This window comes from Arvicola amphibius, chromosome 2 (assembly GCF_903992535.2).
Source record: "Arvicola amphibius chromosome 2, mArvAmp1.2, whole genome shotgun sequence".
Classification (NCBI taxonomy): Eukaryota; Metazoa; Chordata; class Mammalia; order Rodentia; family Cricetidae; genus Arvicola; species Arvicola amphibius.
Genome location: NC_052048.2, coordinates 19125652 through 19142274, shown reverse-complemented (window position 1 = coordinate 19142274; position 16623 = coordinate 19125652). Strand labels below are relative to the sequence as shown.

General features: G+C 36.0%; 1 long non-coding RNA gene across 1 annotated transcript; it reads right to left on the bottom strand.

Moving 5' to 3' along the window:
- Nucleotides 1-1791: 1791 nt before the first annotated feature.
- LOC119807866 lies at nucleotides 1792-7374 on the bottom strand. Its single transcript, XR_005284364.1, has 5 exons — nucleotides 7103-7374; nucleotides 6689-6790; nucleotides 6008-6058; nucleotides 3392-3492; nucleotides 1792-1830 (listed from the first exon to the last, which is right to left on the bottom strand). It is a non-coding gene; the product is annotated as an uncharacterized LOC119807866 (long non-coding RNA).
- Between the last annotated feature and the right edge of the window lie 9249 nt (nucleotides 7375-16623).

Genomic DNA, 16623 nt, shown 5'->3' with positions numbered 1-16623 from the left:
TAAATCTTATTGTTTATTTTCCATGAATGTGTTGATCACTTTTGCCTCATCTGAGATCAAGACAAGTAAAACCTGTGCAAATATTGGAACTTTGTCAATTATAGTGTTTGTTGGTGTTTATTGATGAGGAAATGGTCTGTCCTTAATTACAAGATGCACTCTGAAATATTAATATGTCTATAAATGTGTATTTTATTAGTTTGAAATATTTTTATATCAAAATATAAGAATATATAATATAGAAATTAAAATTTGAAGGACAATATTATAAAAAACCAATGGGTCAAACTACCAAACATTGCAATAGTAAATGTGACAACTTACAAATATTAATTAACATCTTCATAAAGGTTTGCAGAGGCATGTCTTAGAGTTACAAAATCATAACATATAGATATAAAAACTTCTAGGCAATAATTCTGTCATTATTCTTATGTTGAATTCTGAACACATATTTGACAAATTTTTAATTACATAAATATGAAAATCTATATACAGAGACTTCCAATGCTGAGAGTGAAAACTTCCTTATAATCATCTCAACCTTCTCACAGGTGATCATTGTTTTTGCTACCATGAAGGAGAAGTTCCTTTGGAGTCAAGCCACAAGTTCATCTCAAGAGAGCAGGAAGTCTGTAGGGGAAACGGAAACAAGAAATATGGAGGGAGACAGCTGCACAGGAGGTAAAATGCATGGAGAATAGAAAAGATAACCATGGATGAAAGTGACACCTCCACAAACCTAATTTTCTTTTTAGAATGGACATTTGCATTTCCAATAAATGTGTTACTCCATGAGTGCTTTGTAAAATTCTAGGGATTTAAGCAACATATTAGTAATATTATCCTCGGACAGTAACACAGAAAAATGAGTACATCTTATATTTGAGCCATGGAAATTCTTGCCACTTCCTTCAAGGTTCTGGGGATCACTTTGAGGGTGTAATTACCAGACAAGCAACTTCTTGTGCAAGAACTGAGTCTTATCTGCAACTGTTCTTCATTTTCTGTGCTCATTCTTGGGTTCTTTGGCCTGATTCAGTTCATAGTAAACTCACTCTGCAGCAGGAGGTCTCAGAAATTTTACTCTAGGTAAGTGTGCTTTAGACATTTTTGTAAACTTATATAATATGGGAAGCTTTGGAGCATCCAACTGGTTGAGATGTTGTGAACACTCCTTGTATTACAGCTGTGTCCAATCTTATTTCAACTTGATATTCCATATTTGTTGATATCCCAGGTAGACCAGCCTTTTCTGAGCAGAAACAGAAGAGTAGTGGATGGTGCAGGGAAGAAAGGTTGGGAGGAAAAGAGCAAGTGTATGTACACATATATGGAAATGTAGTTAATAAATGAAAAACCTAGTTGTACTAAGGAAACTCAGTTTATAATCTTCAGCTTCCAGTAGAGTAATTCTACAATGTCCTATGACAACAACACATTGGATGGTAAATGTAACAGCACTTCTACAGGAACTGTCCTTGAATATATGTAATCTGTTTTAAAATTTAACATTATAAGCGTATCTTGAGTAAAAAGGTTGAGAAACATAAGTAATATTTGTACTTCAGTGTGTCTAATATTCTTCAATTTTTTTGAAAAATTCATTATTAGAAGAAATAACATATTTCACTTTAGTGTGTGCACAATTTCAATCCTATTTTCAGGTTATGAAATACAGCATTACCTGACAGCCTCCAAGTGCAGTTGTTTTAGTTGGTAAGCTTTTGCTTACAAAGATATGTATGTAAATATGTACACTTTTCCGCTGTTAGGCCAGAGGATGACAGCACGACACAGTTTTGTTCAGCATGGGAAACTTCTCTTATCCTGCAATGGTGGAAACATAAAATGCATACATACTTTATGTGGATAATCTATTAAATGAGTGACTCCTATTAATATGTGCAAAAGGAGGATCTCATGCAAGTCGGCAATGGTGTCTTCACTAATGTTGTTGTAAAGTCTGATTATTATGAAAGCCCATTATTATGAAGTAGCCCATCCTTCAGAGTCACATGATCAGTTTATGAAAGTCAGCATCTTCGATGGATCAGTTCAACTGGGGTACTGTGGGATTCCCCTCTCTATGCTGTGTATACCATTGGTTAATAAAGAAACTGCTTTGAGCCAATAGCAGGGCAGAGATAGGCGGGCAAACTCAACTGAATGTTGGGAGAGAGAGGGAAGATAGACTCAGAGAGAAGCCATGTAGCCCCGCTAAAGATAGATGCCAGAACATTTCCCTGTAAGCCACAGTTTTGTGGCAATACACAGAATATTGGAAATGGTTAAAATTAATACGTAAGAGTTAGTCAATAAGAAGCTAGAGCTAATAGGTCAAGCAGTGATTTAATTAATACAGTTTCGGTGTGGTTATTCTGGGGCTGGAATAAATAAGCGGCCTCCTATTACAACACTGGAGCACTGTGAATGAGGGAATAGAGTCTCAGGAATAGGTGAATGACAAACAGACACAATATTCAAAGGAATTGCATCTGAATGCGTATTTGCTAGGCATGAGGCTCATCTTTTATATGGAAAAGATTGCTTACCAGCATGTAATGTTTTTTCATACAGTAGAGATTATTTTTAGAATCATTATCAGATACATGAAAATATATTTTCATCAGACTGAAGTCCCCAGTGAGAATCTGCGGTTGGTCATGCTAGACATGGCTTGGCATTAGTTTTTATATAAATCATTATATAAATTATGAGTTTATGGAATTTTGAACTAAGAGCAAGTAGTTGTGGTAAACAGTCACACAGCCTACAGTATTTTATATCTCTGCGATCTATACAGAAGAACTTCTTCTTTCTATCTCCTTCTCCATATTTCTAACTCCTCTTCAAACTTTCCCCCAAACTAATCTTAAGAAGTTACAGACATTTATCTCTCTCTCTATCCTTCTCTCATTTTTACTGAATTAGTCTTAGTTGCTTTATTAAGTTTGCCTTTTGTTCTTTATTTATTAAACACCAGATCAAACCTGGACTCCTTTTTCTCTTGAATGCTAATCCATCTTCTTCCATCAGCATCATATACTCCTGTATGTGGCAAAGTCTCATCAGTAGACTCTGGAAACTTAAACATCCTATCTTCCCTTTCATGAGAAACAAGACTGTGTTCCTTAAACATAGGCAGGTAATCCCCAAAGTGCAAGTTCTCCAATGCAGGAAGCACAGCGCACACACCCCTTCTCTCCATGCACTCTTCTTTGAAGCTTGTGTCACATCTTACATAAGAGAACACGGAGACTCTGCAGGAGGTGGCATGACAAGCATCATTAGCCTGTCAATAATTTAGCTTCATTTACAGACACCATTCTTTTGAGTTTCTCTTTGTATGATAATTTTCTTGTCTATTGCATTATTCATGAAAACTTACTTTGGTTTGAAAGTTGAGTCATTTTTCCAAACCCAGAGGTGATCTCTGCTTTCCCGAAAGATGCTAGTCCATGCAAACTGTGAGAGGGATTTCAGAAATTCCTACCAGGGAATCAAGAAATTTTATCAGTGAAGGCTCTTATTATTTTTTAAATGTGTTAGTATATTTTGTCAGAGTATGTCTATTATCCAACATGAATCTATTTATTAAAGTGGACATTTCTTTATTTTTCTTTTTTCTTTTTTGGTTTTTCAAGAAAGGGTTTCTCTGTAGTTTTGGAGCCTGTCCTGGAACTAGCTCTTGGAGACCAGGCTGGCCTTAAACTCACAAAGATCCTGCCTCTGCCTCCTGAGTGCTGGGATTAAAGGTGTGCGCCACAACCGCCTGGCTGAGAAGATTTCTTACATTGCCAAAACATTCACATATGTATGTCATGTTGACTTAGAATTAACTTTTAAATGTTTATATTTATGTTTTATTCTTGTATCAGTGGGAAATTTGGCAATTGATCTATGCAACTTAATAGATACTTACGCTAAAACACAAGCATAACAGGTATTCAAACAAATTTCAGAAGTAATGTATGAAATTCTCTGTGTATTATGCTCAAAGCAATCTTTCTACTGTTTCTACAGTTCAGTTTTAAAAGGAAGGTCATGGTTTACTATTGAAGAAATGAATGATGCAGTTTCTCTTTTCTGAGTACCATGTTATCACCAACTAGCTGAGCCCCAACTACTGTCTGTCACTGTAGGGGTGGATTACTGAAAGGGTAGTATTAAATCTTCTCTTGGCTACTCTTATAAATAAAGGGCACACTGGAGAGTTATAATAAACGACACAAGCAAAGAATTCTGAAGGCTGAAACAAGAAGCTGAAATGTCTTAACACCTGAAGACGGGAGACTACAGAATGGCAGGACATCCTGTGTCTCTATTGTCCAATGGATGAAACTGGAGCCTACATGCGCTCTCTCAGAACCCTAGCAATAAAATGTAGATTATGAGATCTCTCCTCCATGTGTAAGACAGACTTTCCAACAGTATTAGGCAAGGCTCAAAGCACCCAATAGGGTAATTTTTCATATGAAGGGCTTGTCTAACTTTTTGAAAAACACAAGGGTGGGACGTAGTGTCAGGGATCCCATAAGTACAAATGGCCATATAAGATGCCTCTGTCTTTGAGGGTGTTACACTCACTACTTTCTTTAAGGGCCAACAGACAGAGTGGGTTTTAGAATGTTATGCTTGTATAATACAGAAGTGTAAAATTGCAAACTGCAAATCAATGCAGGAGTATAGATCAATGATTTGCTGTAAGAACAATAGTGTAGTTCTCAATTTTCCAAATGCTACAATGCTTTTATACAATTCCTCATGTTGTGGTGACCCAAAACCATAAAATTAATTTTGTGTTTTAATTCACAACTGTAATACTGCTACTGTTATGAATCTTAACATAAATATCTGATATTCCCTATGGTCCTAGGTGACCCCTGTAAAAGGGTCCTCCACCTTCAAAGGGATTGCAATACACAATTTATAACCACGGAATATCAGGATTTCTATGCAAAAATGCATACATATGTCTGATAACAATCTTTTAAAACTCAAAGGCATGTGCCACTACTTATAGCAAAAGTCAGCTTTATGCAAGTTTAGCAGTCATTTCTCTGTGTGTACTGCATGTCCTGCTTCTACAGCATAACATCCAGTATCCAGATAAGAGCAATTTCCTGTCCAAATGACTGGAAAACTCCAGATTAAAAGGTTTTGTACAGGACGACCTGGTGAGATTTTGCATAGGAAAGGGACATGAAATAAATATATATGACTGCCTAGTAATCTGACTATAATTGCTTCTACCTATTCATATTCTGACCAATATTAACTATCATACACATATAGATACTTTTGTGTATGCTAAAATTAAATGGCAAAGTTAATTTCAGAGTAAATGCACTTACACAAGGATGGTTTTCATAAAATAAGAAATATCTGGAAATAAGTATTCACTACCAGTACACATATAAATAAAACTTTATAAAATAAAACAATGAAATATTATATAGAATTGTAAATACATGAAACGTGTATCAGAATATGAATAGACTCCACACACATCACACCGACAGGAAGAAATGATAAACAATGATTGACACACAGCAGCTCTTACTTGCTCCTCTTCACTCTCTATATAAAGCAAACTAGAGTTTTTGGATTTGCAGGACTCCAAACTGTCAGGCCAATTTTTTTTCTCCCCACTAATGTAATAACAACTGTGGGAATAAGACATTAACTCCTTTGTACAAGAACCACAAGGCTGTGCTGAAGAAAGATTATTATCTAGAAGCAACAGGAATTTGATAATGGAAGATAATTTATGTTTGCATAGTTTTGAGCATCTATGAATAAAATACAGCTATGAACTCCAGATGCTGGTCGGTGAAAAACAAAATACAGACTCAAACACACTGAAGCACAGTAGCAACCCCTGGCCCATAGTTACATGTTCGATCATTCTCTTCCTATAAATACATCATTATCTTGGCCTGGTTTAAGTTAAACACAAAATATAATGTGTACAAGCATCAGAACTTAGACAAGCAAATTGTACCTTTCGGACTTGTATTCAGGGAGGGTTTGATCTGATCCTTTGGTTCAGTATCTTGAGGGTTAAAGTAATTCTTAGTAAATTTACTTCATAAAGTAAAATGGGGAAGAAAGATTATTATCAAACAACAGAACTTTTACAAACAAAGTGTATTTTTCTGACTTGTAATTAGGAAGTGGTGGGTTTGCTCCTTTAATTTAGTATCTGGAGGGTTAATGTAATTCTTAGTAAATTTGAACATCTAAAGTAATCATAAAAATTTTAATCCCTTAGTTTAAAATTTATGTGCTATTTGAATTAGAATAATAAAGAATCCTATTGTAATGGTTATGATATAAATAATGTGGTAAAAACTTCAGAAATAATTAGTTCAATATATTCCCAAATTTCAACATTTTTATAGGACAACCCATTGCGCGACAAAAGCACTTTCAAAATTAGTTTATTTCTCAGTTAAATATTCTATAGCATGTTGCTAAATTGTAAAATCACAATTGAAATATTTAAAAGCAAACATAAAGCCCCTCTTCTTTATAACTTTGACAAAGTCAGAATTAAAATTCCACATTTAATCCACATATGTACTTAAAATTAAAAGCATTTTCCTCACTAGGACGAAACATTGAAAGACATGTCATCATTAAAGACAAAAGCTCCTTTATAATTTCTCAAAAACATGCTTACATGGAAAGACAACTCTGGTCATTATCACCAAGGTGACCAATAAAGCAAACCAGACAATGCCCAGGATCCCAGAGATGAGCTTCTCCGGAGGTGATAAAAATTCTGCAGAGATAGAAAATAGATATAGTTGTTCACAGCATTTACATAGAAGAGAACTCAGAGAATCAGAAGAATAAATACAGCCCCGCTGGCCCTGCCTTATGCTGCAATCGGTCTATAGGCAATATCATTGCATTTCCACTGAATAAAGTGATCATATATTCTTGCAACACTGAATTAAACCTGCTCAAATTTTAAACATAACAGCATGGGTCAGGTTAGAGTTTCCTTTCCTTCCAGTAAGGAGTCTATTCCTGTCTGCTTGTCAGTTATCACCCCAGAACAGTTACACTAAAGGCCCATTCAATGCCTTACTTTTGCAGTGGCTGTGCCTGCTGATCTTGAGATGTTTCTGGGAAGCATTATGAAGGCTGAGATCCATCAGCTGATTTCCTGCAGGGTTACTGAAATGGAGCTGAGAGGGCCCCTGTGTTTCCTTTGCTGCTTCCCTGGGTCCTGAGTCATGTGTTCAGTTCTGAGCAGGTGACTCATGACTCATGTCTACAGCCCTGTGAGAAGCTATGGTCATTCTACTTAAGAAGACATCCTGATGCAGTCACAAAGGAGGAATCAAGAGACTGGAGCTTGTGTACAGTTGAAAGATCTAATTTTACCTTGGGCCTTGAGTTTATGTGTTACAGTTTAAAAACATACTACAAATTTTACAAATTAGTACAAATAGAGAAAATGAAAAAACAACAAACAAATTAGAGATGAAAAGTGTTACAAATTAAGGGTAAAATTATACATTGAATTTAGTTTCCATATGACCTCAAACTCACCCAGCATATGTCCCCAAAGACATGAGACATAATATCTCTTTTGAAACAGAATAATTATTTAAATCTTGTCATGGAAAAACAGTAGCAAATTTGAGACAATTGATTTCAAATGACATAAAGGCTTTGTGAAGAGGTTCAATGCTTTAGCAGAATATATTATGTATCAATTTTATTTTGTTTGAATTTAATAAGAAATAAAAATATAATGATCTAAATCAGTGACTAGGAACATTGACATATTTAATTGTTTAAATTATCTTATTTTGGGTCAATACTTTATATGAGTTTAATAAAATGAAACATGCGCTACTAAATTAGCATTTATTTAGAGTAATGGAAAAGTTCTGAGAAGTTGCAAAAATAATTAAAGGTATTGTAAATATTGGAAAATATTTTGTGTCTAAATAAACACATATAAATTAAACAATATTTGAAACACTTCCAAATCATTTTTTTCAAAAGAGATTTTTAGTATGTATTTTATTTGATGAAATAATTTGTTATTGATTTAATGGCTAAATTTTAAAGCTAACAAAGAGATAGTAAAGGCACTACATACCCAAATGTTGTTCGTTCATACTTACCCAGAGAACATGTGCTTGTTAAAATCAGCCATTTTATCAGATTACTGATTCAGTTCTAAGAAGATTTGATTTAATAATTTAATCCCTGAGTCCTGGAATCAGTGAGATCTAAAATTAATTCTGGCTTTGAGACCTATAGCACGTGACTGTTAAACAATTATAAGTATTTTATTCATCTAAAATCTAAGTTCAAGTGTGTACAAAATAAGTATGTAAGGCAGTTAGTACCCAGCTTGGCACATCAAGCTCTCAATCTGTGCCCTCAAGATACACAGAACACAAATTGCAACACTAAAAAGCAACACTTCGTCATCAGGTCTCCTGTAGCTGTGGGTTTAATTATATTGATAAGAAGAAACAAACATGAGTAGATGGCCAACTCTCCACAGACAGCAAGGACAGAACTTTAAGACAATCCTCCAGTGTGTTCCATGAGCTGGATTTCCCTGAGGAGCTTAAAGGCACCCATGCTCCAGTTTAATTCCCTGCTTAGAACTGTGCCTCAGTGGCTCTACAGGGAGCACTTCAGTGTCCCCTGAACTGAATGGGCTGGTGAGGACAAGGAAGCAGTAGAAAGATCCTCTCCTTGACTCTTCTGCATGGACGGGCTCTGTGGGAGCCTTCTCAGCTTGGTCGATCACCTTCCTGGACCTGGGGGGAGTTGGGAGGACCTTGGTCTTAGCATAGAGTAGGGAACCCTGATGGCTCCTTGGCCTTGAGAGGGAGGGAGGGGAGGTATGGGTGGATGGGAGGGGAAGGAAGGGGGAGAAGGAGGGGAGGGAAGGGGGAGGAGGAGGGGAGGGAAGGGAAAGGAGGAGGGGAGGAGATGGAAATTTTTAAATATAAAAAAATAAACCATGAGAAAAAAAAAAGAAAGAAAGATCCTCTCCTGTCAGGTCTCCTGTAGTGAGGTGGGTGAGGAGCTCACAGGAGTCCTTTGGGGGTTGAGTAACAAAAGGTGAATGTAAGTGGCAGAATCCAGGACAACTGTGACAGTGAACTAAGTAGGCTGCCCCAGGAGGCTCAGGGTGAGTCAGGAGTGGAGAAGTAGATTTCTCACTAATGTGTCTCTGAAGAGTAAACAGGAAATTCTCATACCCGACTGATTCTGAAATCAGTTTTTCTCATCACACCCTTACAATATAGGTCCTTTTGTCTTACTGAAAGGACATAGTGGTCAGCTATGTGTGTGATTTTCCGAGTACCTTACAAGAATTGCTATGTGTTCTAAAAAGGTGAGAGAGGATTAATCACCAAGCTTCCTCTTTCAAGAGATTCTTATTTGGGTTTTCTCTTTTTCTAAAAAATATTTTTATACTATATATTCTGATTGCATTTCTCCTCCCTCTAACTCTTCCAGATCCTACACACCTCCCCTTCCATCTGAATCCAAACTTTACTTTTCTCTCATTGAAAACAAACAGACATCTAAGGAGTAATACTAAAATAAATAAGTATAATACTTAAATCAAAAGAAAAGAAATCATAATAAGAAAAAACTGAACAAGAAAAAGAGTCATAGAGAAAGAGTAAAAATACAAGTACAAAGAATGCATATAGATGCAGACACGCACACATTCACACTCAGGAATCCCTTAAGAATCCAAAACTGTAAGTTATAATAGATGTGCAGCGTATCGTTAAGTTAAAAAACAAATAAACAAAAGAAAATGAAAACCTGACTTAAATTTATGAGACAAAGACCCTTCAAAGATGCCGTTGAGGTTGTTTTGTACCAGGGCATGAGGTCTGCCCTTAAGAATGGTTTGTTTATTCAGCATGACTCTCTTTAACAAAGTTAAATTGTCATTTGCAAGTGACCACCGATTGGAGGTAGCCTATGTGTTAGGTAGGTGGTCTTGTGTCCACTTCTCTTTTCAGTTCTAGGACCCCATCTGTGCAGACCCATGTAAGCCATGTGCATGCTGCCATGGTCTCTGTGAGTTCAAGGCCAGCCTGGTCTGAAAGAACTTGTTCCAAGATAGGCACTAATGGTACATAGAAACATCCTGTCTCAGAAAAATAAAAAAGCAAAAATTAAAGAGATAAGATTCTCTGATAATGGCTGAGCAATACACTGATCTGAGTATGGCAGAAGGTACTTATGAGTCATTTTGTTGCTATTTCTTTTAGTAGAACACTAGTGTTTGGTTTCCCCCTAGGTCTCTGTGTTATCAAGTCTTTGTTCTTAGATATCTACCATTGATGTTATGGATTCCATCTCATGGAGTGAGCCTTAAATCCAATAAGATATTGGTTCGTTACTTGCAGAAACTTTGCACCATTATTGCACCAGCAAATCTTATATGCAAGTCACTTTTTAGCTGGGTCGGTGTCTACTTTTCTTCTTTAGTAGCAATCATATTTCCTTTAAGTGTTCAAGTCAGTAGAGATGAAGTCTCTACATATTTACCAGCTCAACTTCTCCATGTTTCATGAGTTGTGTAAGGGTTGTTTTCAGCAACAAGGCTTCACTGATAGTTTGTAGACAGCCACTAATATCCTTGGCAATAATTTGGGTTGTTTGGGTGTTTCCATGGAAGGATTCTTGTATTTTATTTTATCTCTCTCTGTCTCATGTCTTGCTCTGCATGAGGCTGCCCACACCAAATATAAATGATATTATATACATTTTCTCCTTGTAGTCATATTGTATCATATATATTATGAAAAAGTCACAAAAACATTATAAAACTCAAAATACATTGTCAACTGATATTAAACTTGATGTTTGTGTAGCCAATAAATTTTCTCCATGTAATGACTGGTACAAGAAACACAAAAATTATCTCATAATTTTGTTAAAATTCTTTAAGTCACTGCATTTTATTTCAATTTCAAAAGTAAATTTTTGTTTAAAATTCCTTCAGTGAAATAAATCTTAGACATGAAGATATCATTGGATGTTATCAATGTTATGCTGCATCAGTAAAATAGAAATTAAAATATTAAATATGTATTTATATAACTATTTTATCCTTAATTGTAACTGTTCATATTCTAATAGGAATGTTCAGTTTTAAATGACAAATTTCAGATATTACTATTTAGTAAATAAACTAAATTATAGGTTCTTATCTGTGTTACACTGAAGAATTATTTCGCTATTTTTAGGTTTGCTTGTGGCCTGTGTTATGACCCTATTTGGAGACTCTTATCTGCCACTCAGAAGAACCCTTATTCTTTGTCTGTCGAAATATATTGCTAAGACTCTTCCATATTCTTGTACATGTGTTTCTATATTATTTACAAGTCTCTGAAACATATATTTTCTGTTTTGACTTAATAGTATTTCATTTATATAATTTTTTCTCATTTTTTCATTAAAAATTTCCATCTCCTCCCTTCCTCGTCCCCCTTCCCTCCCCTCCCTTCCACCTATACCCCCACTCCCTGCCTCTCCAAGCCAAAGAGCCATCAGGGTTCCCTTCACTATGTTAAGTCCAAGGTCCTCCCAACTCCCCCTAAGTCCAGGAAGGTAAGCAACTAAACTGACAAGGCTCACAGTGAGCCCGTCCATGCTGTAGAGTTCAAGCTCATCACCGTTGTCCTTGGTTTCTGTTGGATGGAGAAAATGACAGAGCCCCACATAGGAGCACCGGATTGAGCTCCCAAGATCCTGATAAGGAGCATAAGGAGGGAGATCATGAGCAAGGAAGTCAGGACCGTGAGGGGTCCGTTCACCCATTTATATTTTTATACTGCAGAAGCATATTTGACTATTTTCATTTCATTTCTTATGACCACACCTCGTTTCAGTCACAAAGTTGTGAAGATCGATTGTTTTACATCTTCTACATTGAGGCAGGTGCTCTGCAGATCCCAGAACTCACTGATACGTATGTTCTAGCTGTCTGTTTTACTCTAACAATCTTCTATCTCTGCCTCCCACACTCTGGGATTACCTGCTTGAGGCCACATCTGTCAAGCACTTATATGGTTTCTGTTGTTCCAAATGCTGGTCCTCAGCCTTGCATGTAAAGTAATATAGCCATTAATCTATCCTGATAATCTACAAAGCAGAAATCTCATGGGGCAGGAAATCAAACTCTCACTTCACGTTTTTCTTTGTACACTAGTGTTGTAACAGCTATTGTAAGATGTTAACTGCTCCTTTGTACTCAATAGAAATAACATAGCAAAGATTAGAAATTATCTCCCTGCAACAGCATTGATATTTAATGAGTTTGCATTGTTCATAGTAATAAACAGGCATGAATACATCACATGCACTCTCATAGGCTTGTACATATAAAATGACACTTACACTAATACACATATTCACAGGAAATGTCAGGCACACATCCCTAAATCTGCCTCCATGTAAGGATAACAAAGAAACATTTACACAACAAAAGTTCCCAAATTCATGGCACAAAATGGCTCTTTTGAAACACAATTGTTTAAATCGTGTCATGTAAAAGTAGTAGCAAATTTGAGGCAAATGGTACCAAAGGAAATAGTGATTTCAAGCATTCCCTTTCAATATTGTATATGGATAAATGTTTTCCTAAAGTCTTTATCTGTGAAAATTCATTGACTAAATCTTATTGTTTATTTTCCATGAATGTGTTGATCACTTTTGCCTCATCTGAGATGAAGACAAAAAAAACCTTTGCAAATATTGGAACTTTGTCAATTATTGTGTTTGCTGGGGTTTATTGATGAGGAAATGGTTTTACCTTAATTAAAAGATGCACTCTGAAATATTAATATGTCTACAAATGTGTATTTTAGTTTATTAGTTTGAAATATTTTGTATCAAAATATCAAAGTATATAATAGAATTATTTAATACAATAATACTATAGAAATTAAATTTTGAAGGACAATATTATAAAAACCTAATGGGCCAAAACTACCAAACATTGCAATAGTTAATGTGACAAGTTACAAATATTAATTAACATCTTCATAAAGGTTTGCAGAGGCATGTCTTAGAGTTACAAAATCATAACATATAGATATAAAAACCACTGGTATTGTTCTTTTAATAAATTCTGAATAAATATTTGACAGATTTTTAATTACATAAATATGAAAATCTATATACAGAGACTTTCAATGCTCAGAGTGAAAACTTCCTTATAATCATCTCAAACCTTCTCACAGGTGATCATTGTTTTTGCTACCATGAAGGAGAAGATGTTCCTTTGGAGTCCAGCCACAAGTTCATCTGAAGGGAGCAGGAAATCTCTAGGGGGAAATGGAAACAATGAGTATATGGAGGGAGGCAGCTGCACAGGAGGAAAAATGCATGGAGAATAGAAAAGATAAACATGGACAAAAATGCCACCTCCACAAACCTAATTTTCTTTTTAGAATGGACATTTGCGTTTCCAATAAATGTGTTACTCCATGAGTGCTTTGCAAAACGCTAGGGATTTAAGCAACATATTAGTAATCTTATCCCTGGACATTAACACAGAAAAGAGTACATCTTTTATTTGAGCCATGGAAATTCTTGCCACTTCCTTCAAGGTTCTGGGGATCACTTTGAGGGTGCAATTACAGATAAGCATCTTCTTGTGCAAGAATTGGGCTTTATCTGCAACCGTCCTTCATTTCCTGTGCTCATTCTTGGGTTCTTTGGCCTGATTCAGTTCATAGTAAACTGAGCTCTGCAGCAGGAGGTCTCAGAAATTTTACTCTAGGTAAATGTGCTTTAAATATTTTTGTAAATTTATATAATATGGGAAGCTTTGGAGCATCCAACTGGTTGAGATGTCGTGAACACTCCTTGTCTTACAGCTGTATACAGAAATCTAATTGAAATATCTTCAGACATTTGAATTGTACCTCACCATAAAAATAAGAAAGTTTCAGCAGATGTCTGGGTTCAACATAAATTCATAGTTGGGACCACACAAAAGACTGGTGAACTAAAGGTGAGAAAGCCTGGTTCCCTGGTTTGCTTTTCCATTTTATGATTAAACATTTGGACCAAAAGCAACAAAGTAAGGAAATAATTTGTTTCAACACATACTTCCAGGTCACATTTACCACTGAAGGAAGCCAGGGCAGGAACTGAAGCAGAAAGATGAAGGGTCTTATCTTGCTGCTTCGATCTGAAGGGGAAGCCCAGCCAATCACCTTGTTTGTAAGGCGTGTCCCTCTTAGGCTAATATTTACTTATAAAATCTTGCGGGTGCATGCGGCCCGCCTTCTCTTTATTTTCCTGTGCTGCTCACTGGAACCTTGGATTTGTAACTTTCCTTATCTTTCCTTTATTAAAGCTGAATATTATATATTAAAGCTAGTCTGGTTAATCATAACTGCCGATCACACATGCCCCTTCATCCATCTCTAGCTTTCTTATACAATTCAGCACTATGTAGCTAGGAGTGGTGCCATAGAAAATAGGCTGGCCTGGCCATGCCCTTATCTGCCATCAGTCAGGACAACCTCTCACTGTGGCAACCAGACGCCTAATCTGATCAAGGCAATTTCTCAACTGAGACTCCCTCTTTCCAGGTAGTGTCAAATTTACAATGAACTAGTAAAAAGCACCTCTTGTTGATGCAGGATGTCCTTCTGTTATGTGCTGCTTTTATTGGTTGATGAATAAAGCTTTTCTTGGCCAAAGGCTTAGGAGAGCAAAGGCAGAAGGCATCATGGAGTCTCTGACTCTACCTACTCTCTCTGTATATATATCTCTGTTCAAAATTCTTCTCTGCCTGCCAACTCCTGTAAACTGTCCTCTGACTTCTGTACACGGGCTATGGCATATGTGTGTGTGTACGCACACACATGCAAACACATGACATAAATAAATGTGAAAGAGTATTTAAAAACAAAAGGAAGAAGCAATAGATACAGGAAACTGATTAAAGGGCCATGAAAAAATCCTAGGAAGTTGAAAATATTTTATGGGTGAATTTAATTTTTTTCTTACAAGTTTTGCAGACCTATGAGACTGAAACTATATAAATAAATAATTTCAGGAACATTGCCAAATTTATTTTAAGAGCCCACCATCACACTGATACCCAAAGTACAGAAAGAGTCAACAAAAGAAGAGAATTACGAACCAATTTTCCTCATGAATACTAACATGGATGCATAATACTCAAGAAAATACTTGCAAATTGAATCCAAGATCATGTCAAAAAGATTACCCACCAGGATCATTAAGCTTCATCCCAGATAGCCGGGATGGTTCAACATACAAAAATTGGACTTTGTAATTCACTATATAAACAAACTGAAAGAAAACACACACATCATCATCTCATTAGATCCTCAAAAAGGCTTTGACAGAATCTTAAACCCCTTTACGAATAAATACTGGAGAGATCAGGGATACAGTGGACATTTTAAAATATAGTGAAGGCAGGCCGGGCGGTGGTGGCGCACGCCTTTAATCCCAGCACTTGGCAGGCAGATCTCTGAGTTTGAAGCCAGCATGGTCTACAAGAGCTAGTTCCAGGACAGGTTCTAGAAAACTACAGGGAAACCCTGTCTCGAAAAACCAAAAATATATAGTAAAGGAAATTTTCAGCATGCTGATATTTAATAACAAATTACATACAGAAAATTCAAAGCAATTCCACTAAAATCAGGAATGAGACAAGGCTGGCAACTCTCTCCATATCTATTCAATATAGTACTTGAAAATCTAGTTGAAATACTATGAGAAGTGAAGAAGATCAAAGGAATACAAATTGAAAAGGAAAAAGTCAAAATAATGCTATTTGCACATGATACGATTATATACAAAAGTGACTCGAAAATTCTAGGAGGGCACACCTACATCTGATAAATATCCTCAGCAAAGTGGCTGGCTATGAGATTAACTTAAAAATATCAATAGTTCTTTTAGATATAAATTACAGATGGGCTTCAAAAGAATTCAAGGAACTAATACCCACCACAATAGGTTCAAATAATACAAAATACCTTGGAATAAATCTAACCAAGCAATTGAAAGACATGTATGACAAAAACTTCAAATCTTTGATGAAGATATCAGAAGATGGAAATGTTTCCTATGTTCTTGGATCAGTAGATTATCATAGTAGAAAAGAACATTTTACCAAAAACAATCTGCAGATTGTATGCAATCTTGATCAAAATTCCAATCCAATTCCACAGACATTAAAAGAACAATATTCAACTTCAAATGGAACAACAACAACAACAAATAGGATAGCTAAAATAGAACCAAACATGACTGGCAAAAAATTAATGAGATTATTCATAATGATATTCTGCTATACTCATAGACAGGACCTGACATAATCACCATCAGAGAGCCACTAGTTGGAACTTGACAAATCCTTATGGAGAAAGTCGAAGAAAGAATCTAGGAGCCAGAAGGGTTCAGGACACCACAAGAAAACCCACAGAAGCTACTAACCTGGACATAAAGAAACTCACTGAGACTGAATTGACAATCAGGGAGACTGCTTGGGACTTATCTAGTTCCTCTGCATGTGTGTTACAGTTATGTAGATTGGTCTTCTTATGG